The sequence below is a fragment of the Polistes canadensis genome, unplaced genomic scaffold (assembly GCF_001313835.1).
Source record: "Polistes canadensis isolate GaletaPanama2010 unplaced genomic scaffold, ASM131383v1 scaffold_1, whole genome shotgun sequence".
In the NCBI taxonomy this organism is placed as follows: domain Eukaryota; kingdom Metazoa; phylum Arthropoda; class Insecta; order Hymenoptera; family Vespidae; genus Polistes; species Polistes canadensis.
Window position 1 is genome coordinate 979114 of NW_014569548.1, and position 17126 is coordinate 996239.

The window sequence follows — 17126 nt, forward strand, 5'->3', positions numbered from 1 at the left end:
AGCGTGTCCCGTGTGTTTGCGGTAACCCTAAAACGATCGATCACCGCCGCCAACCTTACGAGTTGGTGACCTAAGGATCGATGTCGTTCGCGAAGACCACCATTTCCCTTCATCACCCGCCCTAACTATTCTCCTTTAGACATAGAGCTACTACTATCATACATATACACTTGTATCATCACCGATACTCTTTACCGAGTCATGCAACCCCTTACCCTACGCCTCGCGTTTTCGAAGCTTTTTGATTAATAGCGCCTCAATAATTATGTTTGTCTTTGTTATTTTATCAAACCGATGTATCGACCCTTCTTCCTTATACAAGAACATCTCTCTCTCTTTCTCTCTCTTGTTCAAGTCATATTGTAACTCCAAGTAAAACAATGTCTGGTCTTCTTAATAAATTTAGGAACTTGCTTTTCCAAACAGAAATAAAACGCTTATCGTATTGCATATTAAATAACAGTGATTATTAAACAAATTTAAGGAAGATTTAAGAATCGTGTTAAACGACTAATCGGTACGCGATTGTGTTATATATTTATTAGGAATAAGATTTATTCGACATGAAAATAATAATATCTTATCACTCGTAAAAGAATTCTATCAAGTTTTACCAAGCCGAAGTTTCCAGGAAACGTTTACACTTTTTACTTTTAGTTTTCCTGTTTCTACTAGCTATTCGGTAGACTTTCTCGATGCTTGCCAGAAAGCATCCAACAAATTCGTATTTATCAAAAGAGACGACTCTACTGAGGAACAAAAAATGGTCCGCGTCAGACGGTCTTCGTAAGTTGGAAAGTTTGCATTTTAGCCGGGACTTATACCCGGCCCCGTTTCTCTTTAGTTTTTCTTAACCTTCAGGAAAAATCGTGAGAAACAAGGTTCGGTGTGCGATGAAAAGAATGGGGCGGGGAACAGGGGGGATATGGGGTAAGGGGGTAAGGGGGTTGGGGGGACGAAGGTAGAAGGCAAGCAGAGAAATGGTGAGACGGTGGGTGATGGCAGAAAAGGGGGACGGTGACGCGAAACATTTCTTCGATTTCTTAAGGGAGTAATGGAAGCCGATAAAAGGAAAGAAGAGAGGAAGAGAGGTGGTAGAGGAGGAAGGAAGGGGGAGGGAACAAGTTTTAAAAAGCTTCGAAAGGAGCCAGAGCGCCTTGACTCGAAAATGGCAGAGTTAATGCCACATCGGTCGAGCAACTTCCATTACTTACGGCTGACAAGGCCATATGTAAGGAAGAAGAACAGAAGAAGAAGAAGACAGACAGACAGACAATTGGCATTTTTGTGTATTTCCGATTTGCCTCTGACCTTATACCTCAGTCTCAATTCTACGAAGGTAAAAATATGCTAAATGTATATACCGCGATATATTGTCGTGGAATATATATTTACTCGATCGAAACGAATCCATTGGTGTGTATCAAATGAAAAACAATAGCTGAGAAGAAACGATCAACAAATAATCAGCACACTTTTTCTTCTTTGCCTAGTGTTAATGCAAAAAACAAAAAATCTCTTGTCTCTCGGTTGGTCAGAAGAGAAAAAGTAGTTCGATAAGAGATAGAAAAGAGAAGAGGGCAAAAGAGAGGGGTTGAAAAAGCTCGTAGAAATTGCAATCACGCTTAAAAGAAGAAGAAGAAGAAGACCGGTGGTGGTTGTACTTGCTGCTGCTGCTACTGTTACTACTGATGCTACTGTCCTGCTACTACTCTGGCAAAAAACAATGGCATTTTCGGACTTGAGATCTCGTCGGGACATGCGTTGGTTTTCGGAATGAAAGGGCCAGTTGGCAGAAAAGGACGTACGTAACCGGTAGAAGATACTCTGAGAGTTGAACGGAGGGTTTACCGAGCAGCCCGGAGGAGAACGGATGTGCAGATAAATGGACACAAAAATTCGGACAAAGCAAACCAGAGATACCGGGAATACCACGAGTGTTCTTTCGTCCTTTCCCCGATTATCATCCCCCGCTTGGTTTTCTCTTTTTCTTTTTCTTTTTCTTTTTCATTCGCTTACTCTTTCATCTTTCTCTTTCTCTTTCTCTTTCTCTTTCGTAGTTTAAGCTCGAATCCCGGACACGTCGAAGACGAAGGACCGAAAGAAACAAGGCGAAAGATTTTTCTCGAGATGACTGCGACAACAACGGGCGACAACAACGACGACGACGACGACGACGACGAATCATCTCGTCCTTTTCTTTTCCCTTTTCTCTTTTCTTTTTTAAGCTTCCTCTCTCTGAAAGACGCCTCGAACAAATGGCACATACCTTCCAGTGATAAAGTAGGTAATTACGCGAGATATGACGGGGAGTATTCTCTTCCCTTCTGTTTTATAACGTCAACTGTGGTGCGTAACTTTCTCGTTTATCTAATAAAATATTTCACGTTGGTCGTCTCAACAATTGATGAAATTCTCTCATTGGACTTGTTATTCTTAAACATATTTATTCTTTCTACTTTCTTAATTTCGTCAATTATTTTTCTTACGTTTAATAATTATGTAATCATATACATATATATCTCAGTAATAATATTCAAAATGTAAGAAAATTAAAAGGATATGTACACAAATGGTGTTGTTGTTGGTCCTACGTTTAATTACGTATATACGGTAGAATTTTAATCAAAAAACTAAATTGTATAATTTATTAAAATGGGATAAAAACAAAATCGAAGAAATGGAAAGAAAAACGGGAACGGAAACGGAAAGGGAAAAAGAGAAAAAATGAATCGCAAGAAGAACATAGACAATCCGAACGTGAAAAGAGCTATTGTATAAAGTCCCTTGTAATTTCCCGACAAAGGGCTATGAAAGCTAATCCGCACGGAGGAGAACACGGATGAATAGTCGGTTTTTACTTTCCAGAAACGTAATCTCGTCCTCTGACGCACGTCCCCATTCTTCGGCCAGCACACACATATGATTTAACATGTCATATCACATTCCCTTTTCTCGCTCCAACACACATTTCTACTCTCTTTCCTCTAACGCACATTACTCCTTGAACCTTACTTTACTTTCTGCTGCTTTTACGCCAGTCATTTCGCTCGAATTGTCCTTGCGTAAAATTTTCAAGTCGTCTAATTTTAACGAAGGAAGAAGAAGCAGCTTCCAAAATTCATTAACTCGGAGGAGGAGGAGGAGGAGGAAGAAAAAGAGCCGTCGAGTAGTAACTTTGCTCGAATGAAATTTTTGCCCTTCGTTCCCCATTTCGCGTGGTACGCTTTCTTTAAATTAGTCCCATCTTCGAAATTTATTAAATATCATCGCATTGTCATCGATTGACGCGAAAAAATAAACTTTCGTTATAATAATACAAAGGGGTAACAAACAAAGAAAAGAAAAAAATGATTGATCGTATGCGTGTGAACAAAATCAACTATTTATACGTTCGTATCTGAGAAATAGAAAACGATAAATGTTTTGCGTAAAACAATTTCTACGAAGACCATAGCATAAAATCTCACCGAACTGCCATAAATTTTAACCCGATGTCGTGATGCTGCTGTTGCTGCTGCTGGCTGACTGGCTGGGCTCTTCTTCCCATCAACTTCTTCCAAGCGCGTTTCTACTAAAAACCTCGAATCCTCTCGAGTTCCTCAAAGCTCCTTTTCTTTGCTCGAGAACGACAAGGTGGTGGTATTCGTGATAGCAGAGAATAAGAAGAAGAAAAAGAAGAAGGAGAAGAAGAAGAAGAAGAAGAAACCGATCGATCGTTCTATGATGTCTGGTTTGACTCAATCCCTCGAGATCAAGTACTGGATTTTGGATATAACTTAAAAGATATTACACTATGGAATCGTGCTATCGTAAAAGACAAATGTTTATATCGACCAACTATTAAAGTTACTTGACTGTTATATCAAAAAAGTAATCCTTTGATTAAAGTATAAGATTGAAACAATTAATACAATAAATATGTATGCACACGTACGCTTGCGACAAATTACATATACTTTTTTTAGAAAATAAAATCAATTATCTGAAATACGTGAGAAGTTTATTAACATATATTTTCAATGTCCTTCGACAAGTTCTATTTAAAGTTATCAAATGTGTGATTTATGATTGAATAATTCATCCCACGTTTTCGAAGTTAAAAATACACGAATCATTTTATAATGAAAAGAATCGTAAGGTAAGAGAGAACAACCAGAGACGATTATCTCGTGATTTACGCGTGGTACTTTGTCACGCCATTCGATCCTATAAATTCGATGAAAATTTGTGAATTGTCGACTCAATAAATCGTGAATTTCTCCTGTTAGTGTATATATATATACATATATATATACATATATATATATATATATATATATATATATAACAGAGGAAGTGGAAGTTCCCGGATAGAAGTTTCGCGGTAAACACGTTTGTGCGGGATCGTTTAGTAGTCGGGTGCTATCGTCCGTAAACCAAATAAGCGTCGCTAAAGCGAAGCCAATTTTATTCCAGCTCGATGCTCGCGTAGAAAGATCTCATCGTGAGTTCGCGAAAAGCTAGAAGATTATCTATCTCTCTTTCCCAATCGATCCCACTCTAAATGAAAAAGAATAAACCAGGGAGACGATAAATCGATCGATCGATCGATCGATCGAGTATAATCGTATAAATGAGACTGAAGAGCGTACTTTAATCTAGCTGACTTATGGTTCCTGCAAAACAAATATATAAATCTCCAAATGAGAGATGATGTTTTCTTCTAATGACTGTTTAACAATTTGATTACGTTAATGGGTGGAGGAAATAAGATATTCGAAGAGTTACTAACGATTTCGATCTTAGTTATATTTTAGATTTTCCTTGACATTGTTAACACACTGAAGCCACTATTCAACAAAACACTCCGAATGGCAAAGATAGGTATTTCCCCAGGTTTGAGAAGTATTTACATAGCTAAAAGCGCCTGGAAGGTTTCTACTACGTGGCCAGAGCTACACGGTGTACAACACCGTTAAGGAATTGTAAACCGATGTAAATCTTCCTTCCGTAGTTGCTGGTTGTTCGTTAACGCATCCTACGACCGACTCATAGAATCTTTAATCAATCACTATTTCTCTGTGTAGTCAAAGCTTGATTCTTCATTCCTCTAGTTTCGATCAGTGCTCGTTAACAACGACCGAATGATTTGTTTCGCGTAAAGTAAAGATTCATTAGCAAATTTACCAAATTGATTTGACCTTTCTATACGAATTATCAGGGATTAATCACCCGAAGTATCTCATTGAGAAAGAAGGATTACTATTTGCCTTGTCGTCTTCTTAGTGACACTTTCATGAACCTATTTATCGAACTTTATCGTCATCGTGCAAATAGGATAAAGAACCGAGGTTGGTTGCTTGTTGTTGGGAGTTGCGGAGGAGAGATGGTTTGCTAAATAGCTCGGCGTTCGTGCTATCAGTGCACTTAAGATCTTGTGGCTCCAGAAGCTTTGGAGTGAGAAAGCTCGTACCATTGCCAACCAGACGAAGACTAGGTTTCCTCGTCCTCGTCCTCGTCGTCCTCGTCGTCCTCGTCCTCGTCTTCATCTTCGTCTTCGTCGTCGTCGTCGTCGTCATTGTCGTTGACATTCTCCTATTCTCCATCGTCGACGATAAAGGTGCTATGATAGGGAATAGGAGAGACGATGATGGGGGTGGTGGTGGTGGTAGTCTTCTAGTGGGGTTGAATATTCATTCGCGTTACATATGGATCAGCGTTGGTAGGAACGAGCTAAGAGGAAGAGAGCACCACGGCTAAGCGCATCAGAAGGGTCGGAGGAAAGAACAGTTAAGGGAGAGATGGTAGTAGTAGTAGTAGTAGTAGTGGGTATGTGTGCCACCCTACGGATTCAGAGTAAGGGTTTGAATATTGCACCATTGTCGAGGATCCTCGCAGGTGGTGCTGCATTGAGCAAAAAAAAAAAAGAAAAAAAAAAAAAAAAAAAAAAAAATTCGGGCTGGCTCCGTTCTCCGTTCAAAAGCTGTGTGTTCCTAGTAAGAACCGAAAGAACTTCATCCATTTTATTGCATTTTTGTCCTATGTATATTCTCCCTTTTTACTCTTTTCCTTTTTTCTTTCCTTTTTCTCTTTAAGAACACCGTTCGTTCTTTATCTAATGAACCCCCTTGTCGTATAACGTAAAAGCTTACATAGAAACGACACACAAAGGCACGAAATGAACTTTAGATAAATTTATATACAGTGTATAGTAGTAGTACAAGTGATGTGTGTCGTGTTTTTAACGTCATGGTTTTTAACGTATTTCGACGAGATAAGAATTAAAGCGTTTCCTTCGTTCTTCGAGTTAAAGAAAAGATAACTGTTTAAATGGTATATTTAAACTGTAGTGGACCGTAAAAGTTAGACACTCGTTTCTTCCTCCCCTGTATTTGATCGTTCTATCATAAACCTATATAAGCCAGTGTGTTTAACGTCTCACACAAAATGTTGCAATATTTAATGCTCTCCAGAGCACACCACGATCTTTCTTTATGCACTAAAAACCTAGAATTATTGTTTACGAGTCGATTGAGATGTCTTCATTCCACTCAACTTATTCTACGTCGTCGTTATTCGAATTTACACGACATACTACCACCACGTTAGCAAAGGGGTGTGGTCTTTTTCTTATCAATAGAAGGTTACGATCGATTTTTTTTTTTACAATCCCGAATAAATCTCTAAATCTAAATGACATACTGATTTTTTTTTTTTTTTTGAAGATAAAAAAACAAACGTGAAAAATACTCTGTATTATTTTTATATTATTAACAATAAATCCTAAAATAGAATATAAATAACGAATCGGATACTTTATTGAAAATTCAACTGAAAGCTGATAGAGGAGCCCCAAAAAGTGAAGATCAAAGGGTGAGAAAGAGAGAAGGAAAGATGAGTGCCCAGACGAAAGGTAAATTCACGAAGGGTCGCGAAACAAAGGGTGGTGGTGGTGGTGTGCCCTGTCTTCAACAGCAACGTATTGACAAATACGAGAGCCATCGTACTTTATACTAATGCCATATCATCCTCAGGCATTACTGCAATCATTATTCCCCCTCTTATGTTAAGTGAGACATGAAATGGGATCAACGATAATAAAACTGACTTCTTTCCTGTCTTTCTTTCTATTTCTATTTTTTTCTTTTTTTTTTAATCGATTGTTTGTCAAGACCATAAAAATATTATCAAATTGTGCTAGATCGCATAAGTTACTCACAGATTATATAATTTATAAAATCATACTGGTCTATTCTTTTTTTAAAATAGCATGATGATTTAAAAGAAAAAACAAAAGAGAAAGATAAAGAGGAAGAAGAGGAAGAAGAAGAAGAAGAAGAAGAAAAAGTGAAAATACCCTTTTTCGTTTAGCAGCTATTTCATTCATTTCCGGTCTCGAGGGGGTACGAAGAAGATCCATTTGCCTCTTCCAATCCCTCCCTACCATTTTCCTTCCAGGCATCGAAAGCCATTGTGCATTCCAATCCCATTTCGGTCCTTCCTTCGTTTGTCAGTCAGTTTACATTACTTGCCGAGATACCCGTAGAAAAGAGCAAAAGGGACAGTGATCTCATTCGTTCGCGTTTAAAACGGCTATTAGAAACCTCGTAATTATCGCTTTTCCATTCTAATTTGATTCATCAAAATCAACCGAATGGTTAACAGCTATGGAACTATGACGATGCATATTTCTTTATATATATATGCAACCTTGCCTGTAGACAAAAATATAGTATGCAAGAGAGTCAGAAAAATGTAATAAATTTTAAAGACCGAACAATCCCTCTTTTAGTGTTGCCATAAGTTTTCATAATTAAATATGCGTTATTATGCGTGAATGTAACGTATGAGCTATGTATAAAAAGCTATAAAAGATCAAGAATTAAAAAAGATTGAAACTACTTGAAATGTGCGTGTTAACTAAAAGAAAGATATTTGTTGATTCTCGCTAAGATTTAACTCACGTATAGAACGTTTATAATTAATATTTTTTCTTTAGAAACTCTTTCTTCACGAATGAAAAAAAATTATTGGTAATTTCACGACAATGATCGAAAGATTTTTCCTGATCAAATGTATGTTATACTATCCGACGAACATAAGAGTGTCAATTATCGAAGATTTTGTTCTTGACACGAGATTGAGAGTCAATGAATGGGGTCGTCTAGGGGGAATCACAAGTTGCTAACTAAAAATGTTTGTAGGCTGCTAGAACGTTGTTCAAACGATCCGTAGGATGGCGGCACGTACACTGTTATTTATTCCTGACTTTGAGTGCTACTGCCGAGGGTGGCAGTAGTTTCTTTTCTTTTTTTCTCACCCCTTTTCTATCTTTAACTCTATCTCTGTCTCTCTCTCTCTCTTTTTGTTTCTTTGTTTCTATTTCTCTCACGTCATACCTTCATCGATGCTTCTTCTTCTCCCTTCCTTTCAACTGAACTATACTACTACTACTACTACTACTACTACTACCACACCACCACCAACCAACCAATCCAATGTCATCCTTTTTTTTTTTTTGACTCTTATTTTTGTTTTCCACCCACCCTCTTCTAAAGCACTGAGTATCTTATGTCGTATACAACCCTAGCCCATTTTTTGTCCTCGTTCATCGATAGTCATCTTTTCAACCTTTTCTTTTTTCTTTTTTTTTTCAAACCCTTTCTCTCTCTCTCTCTGTATCCTTTTTTCAAAAGTGTGCAATTTTTCTCAACCGTACGAGAAAGTGAGTACATTATATATACATATATATATTTCCTTCATTCATGCGACCCGTTATTATCGCGAAGGACGAACACACACAGACAAGTAAAATAAAAAAAGAAAAGGGTGTATATTCGTAGGTATATATGTGTACATATATATACACACACGTATCCTAGTCCTGTGTGAAAAAGTATGCACACATCGTGTTCGTATAAAAAGCAACCAGGGCGGGATATTCTTTTTAAAAACAGTAATGTACTATTTAAATACCCTTGCACGCTCGCGCGCGCGTGCTGTCACGACCCAAACAGTACCGTCGTACGACAGTACGCGACGTCAAGGATAAAGCTAAGTGAAATTCTACTTCGACCTCCTTTTACTTCGGAAGAGATACTAACAAGGAAAGATTCTCAAGCTGGAAATTCAGATTTTAATGAAACTTTCTGAAAATGTGTAGAAGTTGTTTTCATCAAGTTTACGTAAGGAATGTTATTCTTTTCTTTTTTGTTTATAGAATACGGTTTGATAGTGTGTTTCTGTTTAATTAATAAATTACAAAAATAAAGGATAGAAAAGAGATTTTTCTTTTCTTTCTCTCTCTCTTCCTCTCTCGAATGGATGAGAATTCTATTGTTCTTACTTTTTTTTTCTTTTTTTTTATTAAAGTTTAAACAAAAGCAATCGTTATAGAATGATTGCAGAGACTGTTGTTCCCGATCGTTAAAGCGCATTCCGAATACATTACTCCTGGTCATAAATTTGAGCAACGATCGTAGATCAATAACTTCATACGAATAGGGGTTTGCTCTTTCGTTCGCTTACCGTGCACGTTTATTTATCGAATCGCATGTTTCACGGTATTGTTGCCATCGGTTTTGTCGGTATTCTAGACAACTATAACGATCACGTTTTCCTTGTAAAAGTATCGCGTCGAATTGCCCTAGAATATAACGATTTATATCGCGATTATCTCAGTTCGTATGAGAAACCAAAAATCCTATATAAAAATAACTCTCGAAAAGAAATATTTTTCATATTTTTTTGCGAAAAGTTTCTTCACTCGTGTAAACAAATCGATTGAATGTATATATATATCAAAGTTTGTAATGATTTGTAAAAGGAATAATTGTTTAAGTAGTACTGTCCGTCGAACAAATAATATTGTAGAAGAAATAAAAAAGAAATTATCTATGAATAAATATATGTAAATAAACGTATTTAATCGATTGGATTAAGTCTTGTAATTTTGAAGTATCAATATCGTAAATTTTACTTTTGACAATAATTGGAGTTAAAAGTGTTACTTAGAATCGGATCATATCGTTGTTATTTTTTATTTGTGTAACTCGTCGTTTCGATAACTGAACGCAAACTGACTGCCTGCGGCAATAACACACACACACATACACGTTTAAAGCCGAACAACATTATTTGCAAACAGAAAAAAATTTCACACGTCGGACCACGAATAATATTCTATCAGAAATTGAATTTAAACTGAACGTATTTTTAAACTTGATTCTTCATTTTATTTTTTGAAAACGAAGCCTGGGGCGAACAAATTTTATTCTTATTTTTTCATTTTTTCATACGGAATCACCTTACGCTCGTATATAAATATTATTCGACGGGATATCGTACACATAAAAGATTAATTAAAAAAAGGATTGTTGGATTAGGACTAATTTCGAATGCTAATGCATAACAATACTAAAATTACTTTTATTTTATACCGAAAAGAGAATAGTATAAATCGGTAAAAATAGTATAAAAATTAATAGCAAAGATTAAATTATTCTTGTAACAGTTATAACGAATGTTAAGTACTTTAGTACTTTTGTGAAAAAAACATCTCTTTTTCTATTTCTGTAAAACTCAGTATACAGTTTCATACATCGTACACAGTTAAAAAACACGCGTCTTTCATTATTATTAAAAAAGTATTTAAGTAGATTACATTTGAGTATATCGTGCAGTTTAATTTCAAAACCGTGCTAATTGACCAGTTGAAATCTTCAACTTTACTCGCTCCTTTGATCGTATTTATGCTCAAATAATTCTTTCATAATTTTATTTTATTTCCTTTTCATTCTCGTTTGCTTGTACAGTTTAATGAAATATTTTAATATTTCATTAATTGCATCAGATATACTAAAACAAAAGAAAATTCACGTAAATTGTAAATTTTAATATCTTTCAATGATTCTATTTAATAATGACTTTCGTAATACAACAGTTATACCTAAAATAAATTAGGTATTATTAAATGTAATTTTCGATAACCCTTTTAGTACTAAATCAACCGGAACTTTTATTTAAATATTTCATTCGATCAAACAATCACGTTCACATTATATTTTTTTTTACCAACATTCCTTTTTAATTTTTTAAGTAAAGGGAGTAGTATCTTTAACGCACCGCGTTTATTCGTAAAACCGCGCGTAATTATTCATAGCAACGCGCACGATTTCCGGTTGTCGAGAGCTGAATGAAACGCCGTAGTGCGAGAACTCGCTGTGACAATGAACTCGACGAATGTTATGCCGATTAATGATTCACCGCGGCAAACACGAAGAACAAAAGACGCGTATACTGATGCTGTGCAATGCGAACACACGCATGCATACACGACGGTGTATGGTGTAGTAGTACCAATAGTTCAAGCGAAAAAAGGTTTAAAAATTCATTCACCTATTGTTGCAATTCACATACATCGACGTAAATTAATCGTCGGAAAGAAAAAGAGAGATAGATAGTTGGGGGGAGGGGGGGGGGGTAAACTGGCTTTTTGTACGTGTTGGTAATCATTTGAATTCTATATCAAATTGCATAAGTAAGCTTGTTTATGATATGATGATATACGAAATACGGCAATGTTAAATGAAAATGTTAAACAAGGAAATGAGTCTGATCTATCAAATTTAATACAAAAGTATATATAACTGGAAATTTGACGAGCAAATAAAATCGTAAGATAATAAATAAAGAGTTAAAGAGGAAAAAGAAAGAAAAAAAAAAAGATAAGAAAAGAGAGGACTTACATTTAAATTTAGAAAAGCAAATAGATCTCTAACGCCGAATGAAGAGACAGAAAAGCGGATATATATGCAGCGTGTTTCATAACGTAGGATAGATCTATGTATATACGAGTATATATGCTTTATACCGAAGCAAGAGGATAGAAAGCAGAGAGAAGAGAAGAGAAAAATAAAGAAAATGGAGCGAGAAGTAAAAGCGAGGAGGAGGAGGAACGAGGTGAAGTAGCAAGCACCAGTTCTCGGCGTATCCATACTCGCAGTCATAAATAATGTTAAGTCAAAACGACGTGACGCGTGGTGGAACATGTGGGACACCCTGTATATTACATGACGTCCACTATTCAATTCGCTCTGTACTCACACACGAACTTAGTATAGAGGGAGAGAGGGAGAGAGAGAGAGAGAGATAGAGAGAGCTGGTCTGCTTGCTTGCTATGTTATATAGCAAGTATAGTGGTGCAGCATCCATGTACCATACTGAACACCACCACCATGCACTATTCATGACCGGTTTTGCCAAGGTTTGCGAGGGTTAAGCGGAACCATGTGCGAGAGAGATAGAGAGAGAGAGAGACCGAAGAGAGAGCTTCATGGCTTTCGGTAGGTTATGACGCACGAACTACCAACAATGTATCGTTGTAATGGCAATAAACAGATTATCTTGTTTAATGAAAACGTTCCAGAACGCAATGCTGACGTTTACGATCGTCGAAAACATCTATTGAAACGAGACGCGTAAGTGTTCATTGATTAGTTATAGTCTCAACAACTATGGTGTTCTTACATTTCTAAAGCTTTATCACGGAGAAAATACGAAACGTTGTATGGTGTAGAAAATAATCAATTTTGACTAAGCTAAAATTCGGATTCCTCGCATATCGTATGTTAAACTTTAACCAATTAATTGTAAGCACGTTCTGATATTGATATTTGTGGCCCAAATATTATCGTGATAACATTCTTCTTTCGATTTTGCTTTTTGTCTCTCATTTCCTTCGACTTTTACGAGTATCGTATAATAATTTGAAATAATATTCTATTTCGGACGTAAAGGATAACTTATACATTCGTAGCTACGCTATTTTGGAATTTTTTTATAAAGTGTAGGTAACGCATCCCAGTTTAAAACATTTTTCATTTGTGTTTTTCGGTATACGAAGGAAAAAGAGAGAGAGAGAGAGAGATCTCACGAAAGTCATTGAATATGAAATGTATAACAAGGCTCGCCTAAATCCTCTCCCAAAGAAGTTAAAATACGCACCTTGAAAATGTAATGGAAAAAAACCAGGCAGGAAAGTCACCACCAAAGGAAGGTACCGTTCGACGTTAGTAGGGCAAGTGATAGTTAAGTTTTTAAAGTGGTACTAGGAAAAATCCGCGACAAACTTTTCTATTTATATGTATCATCTGTTTGTTCGCGTATGTATAATATACATATATATATATATATATATATATATATATATATATATATGCGTGTGTGTGTGTGTGTATACGCGAATCGTAGCACAGCTTGCAAATAGGAAAAAGTGCAGCAGGCTGCGCCGCATTGGCGCTGCCACCGAAAGGTTCTTTATTTTAAAGAAATTCAAATCCCTATCTTGATATGAAAGTTTGTAGTAGTATAGAGTGTAGAAGTAGAGAATCGGTGGCGCACACGGTGGGTGGCGTAAAAAGAAAAGAGAAAAGCGATGGTAGGGAAGGTAGGTAGGTAAGGTAGTAGTAGTAATAGTAGTAGTAGTAATAGTAGTAGTATATGGTGCACACGATAGATAGAAGAAGCTGACACGGCTGAATCGCGAAGCCAATCGGATAAGTTCGTTCCTATAGAGCCAAAATGTCTCGTCCAATCTGATATACCGTAGCCTTTGACGTTTCTCATGCCCTATCGCGCGATCTTCTGCGACCTCTGTCTTCGTCCTCCTCTTCTTTCTTTCTTCCATCTTTTCGTTTCTTTCCACCTACGTCACCTCAACCCCTTTTTCCCATCCCCCATCTTCTTCTTCCACTTCTTCTTCTTCTTCTTCGCGAAAACCATCGCAGAATTCCGAAGAAGAAGAAGAAGACGAAGAAGCATTTTCTCAGTCGCCCCATCGGCGCCAAGGACTCTGCATGAAATGAGAAGAAAAGCCGCGAGAAATGAATCAAACCGAACGACGTTTCAATTATTTCTTATAAGTGTCTTTTTCCTACCTCACCTACTCTCTCATTTCTAGATCCTCTTCCAGGAGCCAGTTTTCTACTACTCGAGGTACCGTTTGCCACTTTTCTTCTTCTACCGGAGACGTCAAGAATCGGGAGAACACGATCTAACATAAGTGTTTCAAAACGTTTAAACAAATACGAGAGAATTTTTCCTATCGCGATTATGAAACGAATATGAATAAGGAAAAATAATTTGTAGTTTAATTTTTTTACAAATAAAATAACATTTATAATTCGACTAATGTAGACAAATTTTATCTTTCGAATGAGTGTTTCGATTATCTAAATTGGACAAAATTGGGCGACCATAATGTAAACCCATGTAAACGTATAACGAGTAGCATGCTTTTGTTTTCGAGCGTTTCACTCTTGCTAATCTCACACTTACTATACCAGTTACATTTCACATGAATTTAAAAATATCAAGATGATAACACAGACTTTGATGAATTATCATATATATATAATTATTATTATTATCATCATTATTAATAAAATAATCCTAGACAAAAATTATATATTTCTTCTATTATAATTTTAATATGAATTTTCTTCTTTTCCTTATTTCTCTAAAACACTTGGTATTATACTTTAATTAAACTTTACATTTTATAATAATTTTATGAATGAACTTCTCCCCTTATCTTTCTTTCTACTTCTTGAATGCGGTAACCTCTATCGGATAAATTCTTAAAAGTAACTTAGGAATGTTCGCTACACCCTTATTCTTCTAGAGCACGTTTTAGAAATCTTTTTCCTCCCTTATCCGAAACTTGAGGGTCGGTCAACGAGTAACGCGTCTTCTACCGCGAGAATAATTAGATACATTCGTTGAATGGCACTTGGTAGTATTTTTTTGTTGAAAGATTGTCGCGCCTCGATCCTGACTCCCTTTTTTCCTCTTTTTTTCCAACCAAATTCCGAAGAGCGCAAATGAAAGTGTAAGAGAACCGTGCACGAGAGGAGGTACAAAAAAGGGAGTTGGTTGGTTGGTTGCTTGCTTGTTGAACGATAGCAAAAAAAAAGGGACGATGATCTATATACTGGCAAGGGTTATAAGAGAAAGAGTCGGAACGAGAAGAGGATTGCGAAGGGTCGTTGGAACAACGTTGATGTCGATATTAGATGGATGTAGTAGTGGTGGTAGTACACCCCGGTATCAGATACAAAAGAATTTTTCAGAGGAACGCTACAGAGAAAATCAAGCGAACCCTAAGAGAAGAAGAGAGATAGAGATAAACATATTTGTGTGTGAGTGGGTGTGTGTATGTATGTGTGTGAAGGAGAAAGAGAGATAGGCACGGGGCCGATTCAGCAACGTTTCGTAGCTGGACTAATCGGATAATTAAGTTCCGCAAAATGGTAGACTAGTGTGCTCGGGAGAAACGAGCATCGGGAATCGAAAGCTCTCGACTACGCAACGCATCATCGCTATTCTGTAATTAACGTCGGTAATCAGAATCGGTAAGGTAATCTGATTATCCCCGGTCAGACTGCCGCGATGATTCTGACGTAACGTTCAACCGGCTGATTGACCGAAACCTCGGGAACCTGTGACGTCATTGGTTGACTACAACGCACATTTTGGTTTCACGATTCTATACGAATCCAGACCTCCTCGTTAATGGGCTAGCTGCAATTATCGCAATAAGCATCGTAACGTCGTTGTACATTCTATTAAATCTTTTGCTTTTCTTTTAGGTTTTGTTTTTCTTTGTCTAATAATAAAGTTCAGTTGAAACAAATAATTATGTATTTATGATTAAAAATAACACGCTGGTGTAAATGTTACAACGAACTCTCGTCGTTATATTTCCTTCGACACTAAAGTCATTATTTTTTAAGTGTTCTCGAAATTCCCCCCCCCCACCTCTGACTCCCTAAAGGGACAAAACTGCTAAAATAAGAAAGAACTATATCCAGAACCGTTTGTTTGTCTTCTACCTGATCGGACCAATTATGAATGTTCCTTTGTCCGCTTATCGTTCGCTTAAACACTATGAGAACACATACTATATACTAAAATTCATAACAATAAGAAGTATAATAAAAAAAACGATCGATCCCTCCGAGACTTAAACTAAAATTCGATCAACCTTACGTAACATATAAAACATGAAAGTTATGTCAGGAACGAACAAACGATTGAAAACGATTGTCGTAATCTAGCGTAGTTAAAATTTCTACTCCACCCCCATGCCCCCACCTTGTTTTAAAAAGTCACACATGCTCGGAGCATAAATTTGACGACGATCGCAAACAAAAGTACGGAATGTAGGAGGGAAACTACGAGTACACATATACATATATATATATATAGTAGTTTGTTGGGAAATTTTTCAAACGTCGTTTAACAATTTCGCCATAAATCCGCAGCCAGCAGTGAGACGACGCTTTACTGGCACGGCTTGCTAGATGTAGTGTCCCTATCTCATATCTACATCGTTCAGGGAGAATCGGAATCGGTAAAAACTGGTTAATAGAAAGAAAAAAAGGGAAAAGAGTGATAGAGAGATAAAAGAAAAGAGAGAGAGGGAGAGAGAGAGAGAGAAAAGAACCGAAACCGATGCACATCTGCTGACTACGTTTGGTACGTTTCGGATTGTTTGCCCGTCGTTGACACACGACCATACGTACGTATCGACCCCTCCAGGCATTACTATCGTATAGTGGAAAAAAGTTTGCACCCTGGCCGAAGTTGAATGCGTTACCGCGTATAATTTGTCTGCCGACCGATATCCATCCGATATTGAATTCAATAGAAAATGCTCCAACGAGTTGTATATGAATTCGGAATTATTCGCTTTTTTGGCTAAAGCAAAAGTGAAGTTTCCAAACCGTGCTACTGAAATTGCCTTTTCGGTTGTAGGTAAACCGACGAAAATTTATCGTCGACCGGGAGTGAGAGAGAAAGAAAGAGGGGACATTTGTTTTCAACGTATAATTTATAAAATTATCCGAGGAGAAAAAGCCGATCCGGATTTATCAGCCGGAATCCGCGGATTTTTTACAATTGAATTTCGCGAATACCGAGAGAAAGATATATAACCAACATTACGTCGCGCGTGTAATAAAACTAAAATCGACGACGATATTATCATTATTCGATTTTTCATAACAAGAAAATCACTATAACTGTATATATATATAGTTTGGAAATTATAGTTACTTTTGTTTATCATCGTAGAGTATAAT

The 17126-nt window shown here is 36.8% G+C and overlaps 1 protein-coding gene across 4 annotated transcripts in view; it reads right to left on the reverse strand.

Moving 5' to 3' along the window:
- LOC106793645 (RNA-binding protein Musashi homolog Rbp6) overlaps positions 1 to 17126 on the reverse strand; it is a 549523-nt gene that overhangs the window by 308277 nt on the left and 224120 nt on the right. The gene's annotated exons all lie outside the window — the stretch shown is intronic.